A 13,509-nucleotide genomic window follows, 5' to 3' on the forward strand; every position below is an offset into this window, starting at 1 on the left:
TCCAGATACAATTTTAACCCTTTCCTCCCTGAATTCCAGGGCAATCCTTTGAGGGGATTCTGAGGGAATTTCAGGATGAAATTTTGGGGATTTTTTGGCTATTTGGGTCAGATTTTTGGGGTCCTGGATTGGAATTTTTGGGGTTTTTTTTTGGATTTTTTTTATTTTCCCACTTACAATTTTAACCCTTTACACCCCAAACCAGAGGAATCCTTCGAGGGTCTGCTGAGGGAATTCCAGGATGAAATTTTGGGGATTTTTTGGGTCAGATTTTGTAGTTTTTTGGGCCATTCTGGGTCGGATTTTTTGGGGTTTTTTGGGTCCCTGGGTTGGATTTTTTGGGAATTTTTTGGATTTTTTTTATTTTCCCACTTCCAATTTTAACCCTTTGCTCCCCAAATTTCAGGGCAATCCTTCAAGGGGGTTTTAAGATGGAATTTTTGGGTTTTTGGCCATTCTGGGTCCGATTTTTTTGGGTTTTTTTTTGTTTTTTCCCTCCCCATGTATAATTTTAACCCTTTCCTCCCCAAATCGCAGAGGAATCCTTCGAGGGTCTGCTGAGAGAATTTCTGGGTGGGATTTTGGGGTTTTTGGCCATTCTGGGTCAGATTTTTGGTGTCTTTTTTTTGGTTATTTTTGGTATTTGGCATCTCTGGGTTGGATTTTTTTGGGAATTTTTTGGGATTTTTTTTTATTTTCCCACTTCCAATTTTAACCCTTTGCTCCCCAAATTCCAGAGGAATTATTTGAGGGAATTCTTGGAGATTTCAGGGTGAGATTTTGGGGATTTTTTGGGGTTTTTTTTGGCCATTCTGGGTCGGATTTTTGGGTTTTTTGGGTCCCTGGGTCGGATTTTTTTTGGGATTTTTTTGGGTTTACCACTTCCAATTTTAACCCTTTCCTCCCCGAATTTCAGGGCAATCCTTTGAGGGGATTTCTAGGTCGGATTTTGGGGTTTTTGGGTCCAATTTTTAGGATTTTTGGCCATCCTGGGTCCGATTTTTTTGGATTTTTTTTATTTTTTGCCCCCAATATTTAATTTTAACCCTTTCCTGCCCAAACCAGAGGAATCCTTCGAGGGGCTGCTGAGGGAATTTCAGGATGAAATTTTGGGGTTTTTGGCTATTTTGGGTCGGATTTTAGGGTTTTTTGGCCATTCTGGGTCGGATTTTTTTGGGTTTTTTTTTTGTTTTTTCCCTCCCAATATTTAATTTTAACCCTTTCCTGCCCGAATTCCAGAGGAATCCTTCGAGGGGATTTTGGGGATTTCAGGATGAAATTTTGGGGATTTTTTGGGTTTTTTTTGCCATTCTGGGTTGGATTTTTTTTGGGATTTTTTGGGATTTTTTTGCTTTTCCCACTTCCAATTTTAACCCTTTCCTCCCGAATTTCAGAGGAATCCTTCGAGAGATTTCTGGGTGGGATTTTGGCTATTTTGGCTCTGATTTTTGGGGTTTTTTGGCCATTCTGGGTCAGATTTTTTTGGGGTTTTTTGCTCCCAATATTTAATTTTAACTCTTTCCTCCCCGAATTTCAGAGGAATCCTTCAAGAGATTTCTGGGTGGGATTTTGGCATTTCTGGGTCGGATTTTTTTGGGATTTTTTTGGGATTTTTTTGGGATTTTTTTGAAATTTCCAGATATAATTTTAACCCTTTGCTCCCAAATTTCAGAGCAATTCTTGGAGAGGATTTTGGGATTTCAGGATGAAATTTTGGGATTTTTTTGCCATTCTGGGTCGGATTTTTTGGATTTTTTTTCGGGTTTTTTTTGGGTTTTTTTGGGGTTTTTTTGAGGTTTCCAGATACAATTTTAACCTTTCCTCCCCGAATTCCAGGATGAAATTTTGGGTTTTTATTTTTACTATTTTGGGTCAATTTTTGGGGTTTTTTGGCCATCCTGGCTCGATTTTTGTGGTTTTGGCCATTCTGGGTCCGATTTTTTTGGACTTTTTTTGATTTTTTCCCTCCCAATATTTAGTTTTAACCCTTTCCTCCCCAAATTCCAGAGGAATCCTTCGAGGGTCTGCTGAGGGAATTTCAGGATGAAATTTTGGGGATTTTTTTTTGGCCATTCTGGGTCAGATTTTTGGGGTCCCTGGATTGGAATTTTTGGGTTTTTTTTTGGATTTTTTTTGATTTTCCCACTTACAATTTTAACCCTTTCCTGCCCAAATTTCAGGGCAATCCTTTGAGGGTTTCTGAGGGGATTTCTAGGTCAGATTTTGGAGTTTTTGGCTCCGATTTTTGGCCATTCTGGGTCGGATTTTTGGGGTTTTTGGGTCCCTGGGTCGGATTTTTTTGGGGTTTTTTGCTCCCAATATTTAATTTAACCCTTTCCTGCCCAAATTTCAGAGGAATTCTTGGAGAGGATTTTTGGGGATTTCAGGATGAAATTTTGGAGTTTTTGGCTCCGATTTTGGCGTTTTTTGGCCATTCTGGGTCAGATTTTTTTGGGTATTTTTGGGGATTTTTTTTGGGGGATTTTTTGAAATTTCCAGATATAATTTTAACCCTTTCCTCCCCAAATTCCAGAGAAATCCTTCAAGGGGATTTTAGGGTGGAATTTGTGGTTTTTTGGCATTTCTGGGTCGGATTTCTGGGTTTTTTTTGGTTTTTGGCCATTCTGGGTCGGATTTTTTTGTTTTTTTTTTTTGTTTTTTCCCTCCCAATATTTAATTTTAACCCTTTCCTGCCCAAAGCAGAGGAATCCTTCGAGGGGCTGCTGAGGGAATTTCTGGGTTGGATTTTTGGTGTCCTTTTTTTTTGGATTTTTGGCATTTTTGGCCATTCTGGGTCGGATTTTTTTGGTTTTTTTTTTTTTTTTTATTTTTTGGGTTTTCCATTTACAAATTTTAACCCCTTCCTCCCGAATTCCAGGTGAAATATTGGGGATTATTTTGGCTATTTTGGGTTGGAATTTTGGGGTTTTATGGCCGTTCTGGGTCGGATTTTCTGGGTTTTTTTGGGGTTTTTGGCCATTCTGGGTCCGATTTTTTTGGTTTTTTTTTGATTTTTCCCTCCCCATGTATAATTTTAACCCTTTCCTCCCCAAATTCCAGAGGAATCCTTCGAGGGTCTGCTGAGGGAATTTCAGGATGAAATTTGGGGATTTTTTGGGGGGTTTTTTGGCCATTCTGGGTTGGATTTTCTGGAGGTTTTTTGGGAATTTTTTGGGATATTTTTGGGATTTTTTTGAAATTTCCAGATATAATTTTAACCCTTTCCTCCCGAATTTCAGGGCAATCCTTTGAGGGGATTTCTAGGTCGGATTTTGGGGTTTTTGGGTCCAATTTTTGTGGTTTTTGGCCATTCTAGGTCCGATTTTTTGCTTTTTTTTGTTTTTTCCCTCCCAATATTTAATTTAACCCTTTCCTGCCCAAATTTCAGGGCAATCCTTTGAGGGCATTCTAAGGGAATTTCTGGGTGGATTTTGGCTATTTTGGGTCAGATTTTTGGGGTTTTTTGGCCATTCTGGGTCAGATTTTTGGTGTCGTTTTTTCGGGTTTTTGGCCATTCTGGGTCGAATTTTTTGGGATTTTTTGGGAATTTTTGGGAATTTTTTGGGGATTTTTTTGAAATTTCCAGATACAATTTTAACCCTTTTCTCCCCAAATTCCAGGATGAAATTTTGGGGATTTTTTTGGCTATTTCGCTCCGATTTTTGGGGTTTTTGGCCATTCTGGGTTGGATTTTTTGGGGATTTTTTGGGAATTTTTTTGGGGATTTTTTTTGGATTTTTTTTATTTTCCCACTTCCAAATTTTAACCCTTTACACCCCAAATTTCAGGGCAATCCTTTGAGGGGATTTCTAGGTTGGATTTTGGGGTTTTTGGCTCCGATTTTTGTGGTTTTTGGGTCCCTGAATCGGATTTTTTTCGTTTTTTTTTTTTTATTTTTTGCTCCCAATGTTTAATTTTAACCCTTTCCTCCCGAACCAGAGGAATCCTTCGAGGGGCTCCGCATCGAGCCGTTCTCGAGCCCCCCGGAGCTGCCGGATGTGATGAAGCCCCAGGACAGCACCGGAGCCGCCACCGAGCCCCCCTGCCCTGAATGGAGATTTTTGGGGCAAAATCCGGAGATTTTGGGGCTTTTTGGGGAGGGAAAAATTCAGAAATCCAATAAAAAATTTCACTGGAAATGTTTGAGGGGTGAAGTGGATTTTGGGGGGAAATTGGGGATTTTTTGGGGGAAATTTTGGAGATTTTGGGGAAATTTGGAGTTTTTTGGGGGGAAATTTTGGGGGAAATTTGGGGGAATTTTGGGGGAAATTTTGGGGGGAAATTTGGGGGATTTTTGGGGAAATTTTGGGGGAAATTTGGAGATTTTGGGGGAAATTTTGGAGAGAATTTGGGGGATTTTGGGGGAAAATTTTGGGGATTTTTGGGGGAAATTTGGATATTTTTTTGGGGAATTTTGGGGATTTTGGGGAAATTTGGGGGAAATTTTGGGGGAAAACTTGGAGATTTTGGGGAAATTTGGGGCGCGCTTTTGGGCAAAATCCGGAGATTTTGGGGCTTTGGGGGGAGGGAAAATGCCAGAATTCCAATAAAAAATTTACCTGGGAATGTCTGAGGGGTGAAGTGGATTTTGGGGGGAAATTTGGGGGGATTTTGGGGATTTTTGGGGGGAAATTTTGAGGATTTTTAGGGGGGAAATTTGGAGATTTTTTTGGAGGGAAATTTGGAGATTTTTTGGGGTATTTTCGGGGGAAATTTGGAGATTTTTTGGGAAATTTTGGGGGAATTTTTGGGGAGAATTTGGGGGATTTTGGGGGAAATTTTGGAGATTTTGGGGAAATTTGGGGATTTTTGGGGGAATTTTGGGGGAAATTTGGAGATTTTTTGGGGTTCTAGGAGGAAATTTTGGGGTTTTATAAAGGGGAAATTTGAGAATCCAAGAGAAAATATTTGGTATTTTGAGAGGAATTAAAAAATAAAATTTATAATAATTATAATTATAATATATAATAATATAATAAATATATACTACTATAATAATTAATTAAAATAATATAATAATTATATTAACAATATATTATATTACATTATATTATATGGTATTATAATGTATACTAAATATATATTTAATAGACATAATATATAATAATTTTTTATAATATATAATATAATAAATATATAATAAAGTAATAAAAATAATATAATTATATTATATATTTATATATATAATATATTCATAATAATTATATATTATTACATTATATTATAATATATAATATATATTATTATATTATAATGTGTAATAAATATAAATATATTTAATATAGATTATAATATATAATAATTTTTTTTTTAATGGGGAGTTTGGAGATTTGGGATTTTGAGGAGAATTTTGGGGAAAAATTTGGAGATTTTGGGATGAAATTTTGAGAGTCAAGAAAGGAAATTTGAAAGTTTTGGGGGGTCTCAAGGGAAATTTTAGGGTATAAAGGGGAATTTTTGGAAACAGAATTTTTGGGAGAAATTTCGGGGTCCCCAGAAAATATTTGGGGTTTTGAGGGGAAATTTTGGAATTTGGGGAAAAATTTTGGGGTTTTTTTTGGAATTTTTGGCTTTTTTTGGGTCTTTTCATCCCCCCCCACTCCCAATAATGGACCAACCCAAGCCCCGCCCCCTCCCCAAAGCCCCGCCCCCAATCAGAGACCACGCCCCCAATCAGAGACCACGCCCACTCCATTTTGGGTCGTTTTAATGTAAAACAGGAAGCAGAACATAAAAGGGGGGAGGGGGGAGGGGCTTGATAAAATGGGCGGAGCTTGAAAAGCAAGGGGGCGGGGCCTGGAGGAAAACAGGCGGGGTTTAACCAGGAGAGGGGGCGTGTCAAAGCAGGGGGCGTGGTCAAGGAGGGGGAAAACAGGATAGGAAAAGGGGGCGGAGCTTGCAGATAAAAGGGGCGGGGTTAGGAGTTTCAAAGGGAGGGGGCGGGGCCTGAAGTTCAGGGGGGCGGAGCTTCGGGGGGGCGGAGCTGTAAGAGAAGAGAGGGGTGAGGAGGGGGCGGGGCCAGAGGGCGCCTCCCATTGGCCGGGAGGTGGAAAAGGGGGGCGGGGTCAGGGGGGTTGTGACCCCACCCCCCTCTATATTTGACCCCTCCCACTTTAAGTTAAACCCCGCCCCATTTTTTAATGGGGTGGGCGGGGTCTGTTTAGGCCCCGCCCCCTGACGTACCCGAGGGTCCCTGGAGCGCCGGCCTGCTGGGTGGGGGGAGGGGCGACCCCGGAAGTGACCCCGCCGTGACCCCGCCGTGACCCCTGTGGGACCTGAGGAGTGACCCCAACATGACCCCGGAAGTGACCCCAAATGACCCCGGAAGCGACCCCACCCCCAAATCCTGCCAAGGGGAAAAAAAGGTCAAAACCCCCAGACCCCAAAATCCCCCAAATTTACCAAAAATCTCCCAAATTTACCCCAAAATCCTCAAAATTTACCCCAAAATCTCCCCAAATTTACCCCAAAATTTGCCCCAAAATCCCCAAAATTTGCCCCAAAATCCCCAAAATTTTCCCCCAAAATTTGCCCCAAAAATCCCCCAAATCTGCCCCCAAAATTTGCCTCAAATTTGCCCCAAAATCCCCAAAAATTGCCCCAAAAATCCCCTAATCTGCCCCAAAAATTTGCCTCAAATTTGCCCCAAAATCCCCAAAATTTACCCCAAAATCCCCCAAATCTGCCCCCAAAATTTGCCTCAAATTTGCCCAAAATCCCTCAAAATTTGCCCCAAAATTTGCCCCAAAATCCCCAAATTTACCCCAAATTCCACCCCCAGGCTGAGCCTTGGGACCCAAAATCCCTCCCCCAAAATTCAAAGTTTTCAGCACAAATGAACCCAAAAGTCCGAGATTCCAGCCCAAATTCCACCCCAAAATAAAGAATTTTTACCCCCAAATTCCATCCCTGAAAGTCAGAGGTTTTGCCCCAAATTCCACCCCAAAAATTCAGGAATTTCACCCCAAATTCCACACCAAAATTCAGGAATTTCACCCCAAATTCCACCCCCCAAACTGGGCAAAGTCACCCCAAAATCCACCCAAAAATTCAGAGATTTCACCCCAAATTCCACCCCAAAATTCAGAGATTTCACCCAAATTCCACCCCCAAATTCAGGAATTTCACCTTAAATTCCACCCCAAAAATTGGCAAAATTAGCCCCAAATTCCACCCCCAAACTGGGCAAAGTCACCCAAAATCCACCCCCAAACTCAGAAATTTAACCCCAAATTTCACCCAAAATTCAGAAATTTAACCCCAAATTCCCCTGAAAATTCAGATATTTCACCCCAAAATCCACCCCCAAATTCAGAAGTTTCACCCCAAATTCCACACCAAAATTCAGAGATTTCACCCCAAATTCCACCCCAAAATTCAGGAATTTCACCTTAAATTCCACCCCCAAAAATGGCAAAATTAACCCCAAATTTCACCCCCAAAATTCAGATATTTTACCCCAAATTCCACCCCAAACTCAAGAGATTTCACCCCAAAATTCAGAGATTCCACCCCCAAATTCAGAAGTTTCACCCCAAATTCCACCCCTAAAAATGCCAAAATTCACCCCAAAATCCACCCCTGAAATTCAGAGATTTCACCCAAATTCCACCCAAAAAATTCAGAAATTTAACCCCAAATTCCACACCAAAATTCAGAAGTTTCACCCCAAATTCCACCCCCAAAAATGCCAAAAATTCACCCCAAATTCCACCCCCAAAAATGCCAAATTCACCCCAAATTCCACCCCAAAAATGCCAAAATTCACCCCAAAATCCACCCCAAAATGGACAAATCCAGCCTAAAATCCACCCTTAAATCGGGAATTTTCACCTCCAAAATCCACCCCCAAAATTCAACATTTTCACCCCAAAACCCACCCGCAAAACCAGACATTTTACCCCAAAATTCGACATTTTTTCCCCAAAAAACGACATTTTTACCCTAAAAATCCGCCCTCAGAGCGGCGTTTCCATCCCAAAATCCACCTGCAAACTGAGCGTTTTCACCCTAAAAACAACCCCCAAACTCGGCATTTTCATCCTAAAAACGACCCCAAAATCCAGCATTTCTACCCCAAAATTGTAATTTTTTAACCCAAAATCCACCCCCAAATTGGGCATTTTTTACCCCAAAATCCACCCAAAATGGGAATTTTTTACTCAAAATCCATCCCCAAAATGGGAATTTTTTACCCCAAAATCCGTCCCCAAAATGGGAATTTTTACCCCAAAAATCCACCCCAAAATGGGAATTTTTTACCCCAAATTCCACCCCAAAATGGGAATTTTTTACCCCAAAATCCAGCCCTAAATGGAATTTTTTACCCCAAAATGGGAATTTTTTACCCCAAAAATCCACCCCTAAATGGCATTTTTTACCCCAAAAACCCACCCTAAATGGGAATTTTTTACCTCAAAATCCATCCCCAAAATGGGATTTTTTACCCCAAAAATCCACCCCAAAATGGGAATTTTTACCCCAAAATTCACCCCAAATGGGAATTTTTACCCCCAAATCCATCCTCAAACACGGGAATTTTTTTCCCCAAATTCCACCCAAAATCCACCCCTTAAATTGAGTATTTTTATCCCAAATTCCACCCAATAATCTGCACCAAAACCTGGAATTTTAACCCCAAAATGGGAATTTTTTACCCCAAAATCCAACCCAAAATGGAATTTTTCCCCAAAATTTCCACCCTAAAATGGGAATTTTACCCCAAATTTTAACCCCTAAAATGGGAATTTTTACCCCAAAAATCCACCCTAAAATGGGAATTTTTACCCCAAATTCCAGCCCCAAAATGGGAATTTTACCCCAAATTCCAGCCCCAAAATGGAATTTTTACCCCAAAAATCCACCCCTAAATGGGAATTTTCACCCAAATTCCACCCCTTAAATTGAGTATTTTTACCCCAAATTCCACCCAATAATCTGCACCGAAACTGGGAATTTTAACCCCAAAATGGGAATTTTTTACCCAAAATTTCCACCCAAAATAGGATTTTCCCCCAAAATTTCCACCCAAAATGGGAATTTTTACCCAAAAATCCACCCCTAAATGGGAATTTTTTACCTCAAAATCCATCCCCAAAATATGAATTTTTACCCCAAAATCCATCCCCAAAATGGGATTTTTTACCCCAAAATGGGAATTTTTACCCCAAAAATCCACCCCAAAATCCACCCCTTAAATTGAGTATTTTTACCCCAAGTTCCACCCAATAATCTGCACCAAAACCTGGAATTTTAACCCCAAAATGGGAATTTTTACCCCAAATTTTCCCCCCAAAATGGAATTTTTCCCCCAAAATTTCCACCCTAAAATGGGAAATTTTCCCCCAAATTCCAGCCCCAAAATGGGAAATTTTCCCCCAAAATTTCCACCCAAAATGGGAATTTTTACCACAAATTTTTTACCCCAAAATGGGCATTTTTCACCCTAAAATCCACCCCCAAAATGGGAATTTTCCCCCAAAATTTCCACCATAAAATGGGAATTTTCCCCCAAAATTTCCACCATAAAATGGGAATTTTTCCCCAAAATTTCCACCCCAAAATGGGAACTTTTACCCCAAACTTCCTTCCTGAAATGGGATTTTTTTACCTCAATTTCCCACCCCAAAACGGGAATTTTCACCCAGAATTTGAACCCCAAAATGGGCATTTTTTAACCTAAAATCCACCCCCAAAATGGGAATTTTTCCCCTAAAATTTCCACCATAAAATGGGAATTTTTCACCCAAAATTTCAACCCCAAAATGAGAATATTTCACCCCAAAAATCCATCCCCTAAACAGGAATTTCCCCCCTTAAAATGGGAATTTTTACCCCAAATTTTCCCCCAAAATGGGGATTTTTAACCCTAAAATGGGAATTTTTACCCCAAAATTTCACATTTTTACCCCAAAATTTCCGCTCACCCCGCACGAGGCCACCGCGGTCACCCCGGTGCCACCTGCAATGGGCACAGGGCCCAAAAAGGGCAAAATTCACCCCAAAATTCACCCACAAATGGGAAATTTTAACCCCAAAATTCACACCAAAAATGGGAAATTTCACCCCAAAAATGGGAAATTCTAACCCCAAAAATGGCAAATTTTGCCCAAAATTCACACCAAAAATAGGAAATTTAGCCCCAAAATCCACCCCAAAAATGGAAATTTCAGCCCAAAAATGGGAAATTTTGCCTTAAATTTCACCCCGAAAATGGGAAATTTTAACCCTAAATCCACCCCAAAAATGGGAAATTTTGTCCCAAAATCCACCCAAAAATGAGAAATTTTGCCCCAAAGTTCACCCCAAAAATGGGAAATTTAACTCCAAAAATGGGAAATTTTGACCCCAAAAATGGGAAATTTTCAACCAAAGTTCACCCCAAAAATGGGAAAATTCACCCAAAGTTCACCCCAAAAATGGGAAATTTAACTCCAAAAATGGGAAATTTTGCCCCAAAGTTAACCCAAAAATGAGAAATTTAGATCCCAAAAATGGCAAATTTTGCCCCAAAATCCATCCAAAAATGGGAAATTTTAACCCCAAAATCCACCCCTAAAAATGGGAAATTTCAACCCCAAAAATGGGAAATTTAAACCCCAAAAATGGAAACTTTAACCCCAAAATTCACACCAAAAATGGGAAATTTTAACCCAAAAATTCACACCAAAAATGGGAAATTTTAACCCAAAATTCGCCCCAAAATTCACACCAAAAATGGGAAATTTTAACCACAAAAATGGCAAATTTTGCCTCAAAGTTCACCCTGAAAATGGGAAATTTTGCCCCAAAATTCACCCCGAAAATGAGAAATTTTAACCCCAAAAATGGTAAATTTTAACCCTAAAGTTCACCCCAAAAATGGGAAATTTCACCCCAAAATTCACCCCAAAAATGGGAAATTTTGCCCCAAAGTTCGAACCCGAAAATGGAAAATTCACCCCAAAGTTCGCCCCAAAAATGGGAAATTTTAACCCCAAAAATGACAAATTTTAACCCCAAAGTTCACACCAAAAATGGGAAATTTAACCCCAAAAATGGGAAATTTTGCCCCAAAGTTCACCCAAAAATGGGAAATTTTAACCCCAAAAATGGGAAATTTTGCCCCAAAATTCACCCCCAAAAATGGGAAATTTTAACCCCAAAGTTCACCCCAAAAATGAGAAATTTAGATCTCAAAAATGGGAAATTTCGCCCCAAAATTCACCCCAAAAATGGGAAATTTCAACCCAAAATTCACCCCAAAAATGGGAAACATAGACCCCAAAGTTCACACCAAAAATGGGAAATTTAGATCCCAAAAATGGCAAATTTTGCCCCAAAGTTAACCCCAAAAATGGGAAATTTCGGCCCAAAAATGGGAAACTTTAACCCCAAAATTCACACCAAAATGGGAAATTTAGATCCCAAAAATGGGAAATTTCACCCCAAAATTCACCCCAAAAATGGGAAATTTTAACCCCAAAAATGGGAAATTTTGCCCCACAGTTCACACCAAAAATGGAAAATTTTAACCCCAAAATTCACACCAAAAATGGGAAATTTTGCCCCAAAATCCACCCTGAAAACGAGAAATTTTGCCCCCAAAGTTCACCCCAAAAATGGAAAATTTAACTCCAAAAATGGGAAATTTTAACCCCAAAGTTCACCCAAAAAATGGGAAATTTTAACCCCAAAATTCACACCAAAAATGGAAATTTCACCCCAAAAAAGGGAAATTTGAACCCTAAATCCACACCAAAAATGGGAAATTTTAACCCCAAAAATGGGAAATTTTAACCTTAAAAATGGCAAATTTTGCCCAAAATCCACCCAAAAATGGGAAATTGTAACCCTAAATTCACACCAAAAATGGGAAATTTCACCCCCAAAAATCGGAAATTTTAACCCCAAAAATGGCAAATTTTAACCCCAAAATTCACACTAAAATTAGGAAATTTCAATCCTAAATTCTCACCAAAAATGGGAAATTTTAACCCCAAATTCCACCCCAATATTGGGAGTTTTTAACCCAAAATCCACCCCAAAACTTGGAATTTCCACCTTAAAATCCACCCAAAATTCGGATTTTTTTACGTCAAAATGGGAATTTTTAACCCAAAATCCACCCCAAAAATGGGAAATTTTAATCCCAAATTCCACCCCAAAAATGGGAATTTTTAACCCAAAACTGTGAATTTTTTAACCTAAAAAATCAAATTTTAACTCCTAAATCCACCCCAAAATTGGGAATTTTTAACCCTGATTCCACCCCCAATTTTTGAATTTTCACCCCAAAATTTTACCCTAAAATTGGGATTTTCTTCCTTAAAATCCACCCCAAAAATGGGAATTTTTTACCCCAAAATCCACCCCAATATTTAGAATATTTACCCCAAAAATCCACTCTAAAACTGGAAATTTCCACCTTAAAATCCCCACAAAAATGTGAATTTTTTGCCTTAAAATCCACCCCAAAATTGGGAATTTTTACCTTAAAATCCACCCCAAAATTGGGAATTTTTACCTTAAAATCACCCCAAAAATGGGAATTTTTTACCCAAAACCCAGGAATTTCCACCTCAAAATCCACCCCAAAAATGGGAATTTTTACCAAAAATCCGCCCCAAAATCCACCCAAAAATGGGAATTTCTACCTTTAAATCCACCCCAAAAATGGGAATTTTTTACCCAAAACCCAGGAATTTCCACCTCAAAATCCACCCCAAAAATGGGAATTTTTTACCAAAAATCCGCCCCAAAAATGGGAATTTCTACCTTTAAATCCACCCCAAAAATGGAAATTTTAACCCCAAAACCCACCCGAAAATTGGGAATTTTTACACCAAAACTGGGCCCCAAAATTGGGAATTTCCACCTCCAAATTCACCCCAAAAAAGGAAATTTTAACCCCAAAATCCACCCCAAAAATGGGAAATTTTACACCAAAACTGGACCCCAAAATTGGGAATTTCCACCTCCAAACCCACCCCAAAAATGGAAATTTTAACCCCAAAATCCAGGAATTTCCACCTCAAAATCCACCCCAAAAATGGGAATTTCCACCTCCAAATCCACCCCAAAAATTGGGAATTTTTAACCCCAAAATTAAAATTTTTTACCTCAAAAATTGGGAATTTTTTAACCCAAAATTGAAATTTTTTTACCCCAAAATTTCCCCCCCAATCCCCATTGCACCCCTTTAGCCCCGCCCCTTTCCCCCAGGGCCCCGCCCCCGGCTCTCACCTCCACCAATCGCCTGCAGGGGAGGGGGGGCGGGGCCCAGCCTGGGAAGCGCCGACGCTGACTCCGCCTCCGGGATCGGAGGGGGCGGGGCTTCACCCTTTAGCCACGCCCCTCGCGGGGGCTTCTCTCGCTTTGATTTGGGGCTAAAAACCCCAAATTTCCACCCACAAACCCCCAATTTTTTTCCTCCCACACCTCCAAACTTCCATCCTCAACCCCCAAACCCCCAAACCACCCCAAAATTCCAAATTTTGGCTCAAAACCTCCCTGAAAAAACCCCAAATT

At 39.9% G+C, this 13,509-nt stretch overlaps 1 long non-coding RNA gene across 4 annotated transcripts; it reads right to left on the bottom strand.

The window, feature by feature from the left end:
* Window positions 1-10,524: 10,524 nt before the first annotated feature.
* Window positions 10,525-13,218, bottom strand: LOC141731712 (uncharacterized). Of its 4 annotated transcripts, none has more exons than XR_012583678.1 (3): window positions 12,636-13,214; window positions 11,846-12,505; window positions 10,525-10,554 (listed from the first exon to the last, which is right to left on the bottom strand). It is a non-coding gene; the product is annotated as an uncharacterized LOC141731712 (long non-coding RNA). The 4 variants fall into 4 exon arrangements; XR_012583680.1 differs by lacking the exon at window positions 10,525-10,554 and adding an exon at window positions 11,731-11,779 and having other exon boundaries at window positions 11,910-12,505; XR_012583679.1 differs by lacking the exon at window positions 10,525-10,554 and having other exon boundaries at window positions 12,316-12,472; window positions 12,636-13,218.
* Window positions 13,219-13,509: the final 291 nt, after the last annotated feature.

This window comes from Zonotrichia albicollis, chromosome 24, assembly GCF_047830755.1.
Source record: "Zonotrichia albicollis isolate bZonAlb1 chromosome 24, bZonAlb1.hap1, whole genome shotgun sequence".
In the NCBI taxonomy this organism is placed as follows: Eukaryota; Metazoa; Chordata; class Aves; order Passeriformes; family Passerellidae; genus Zonotrichia; species Zonotrichia albicollis.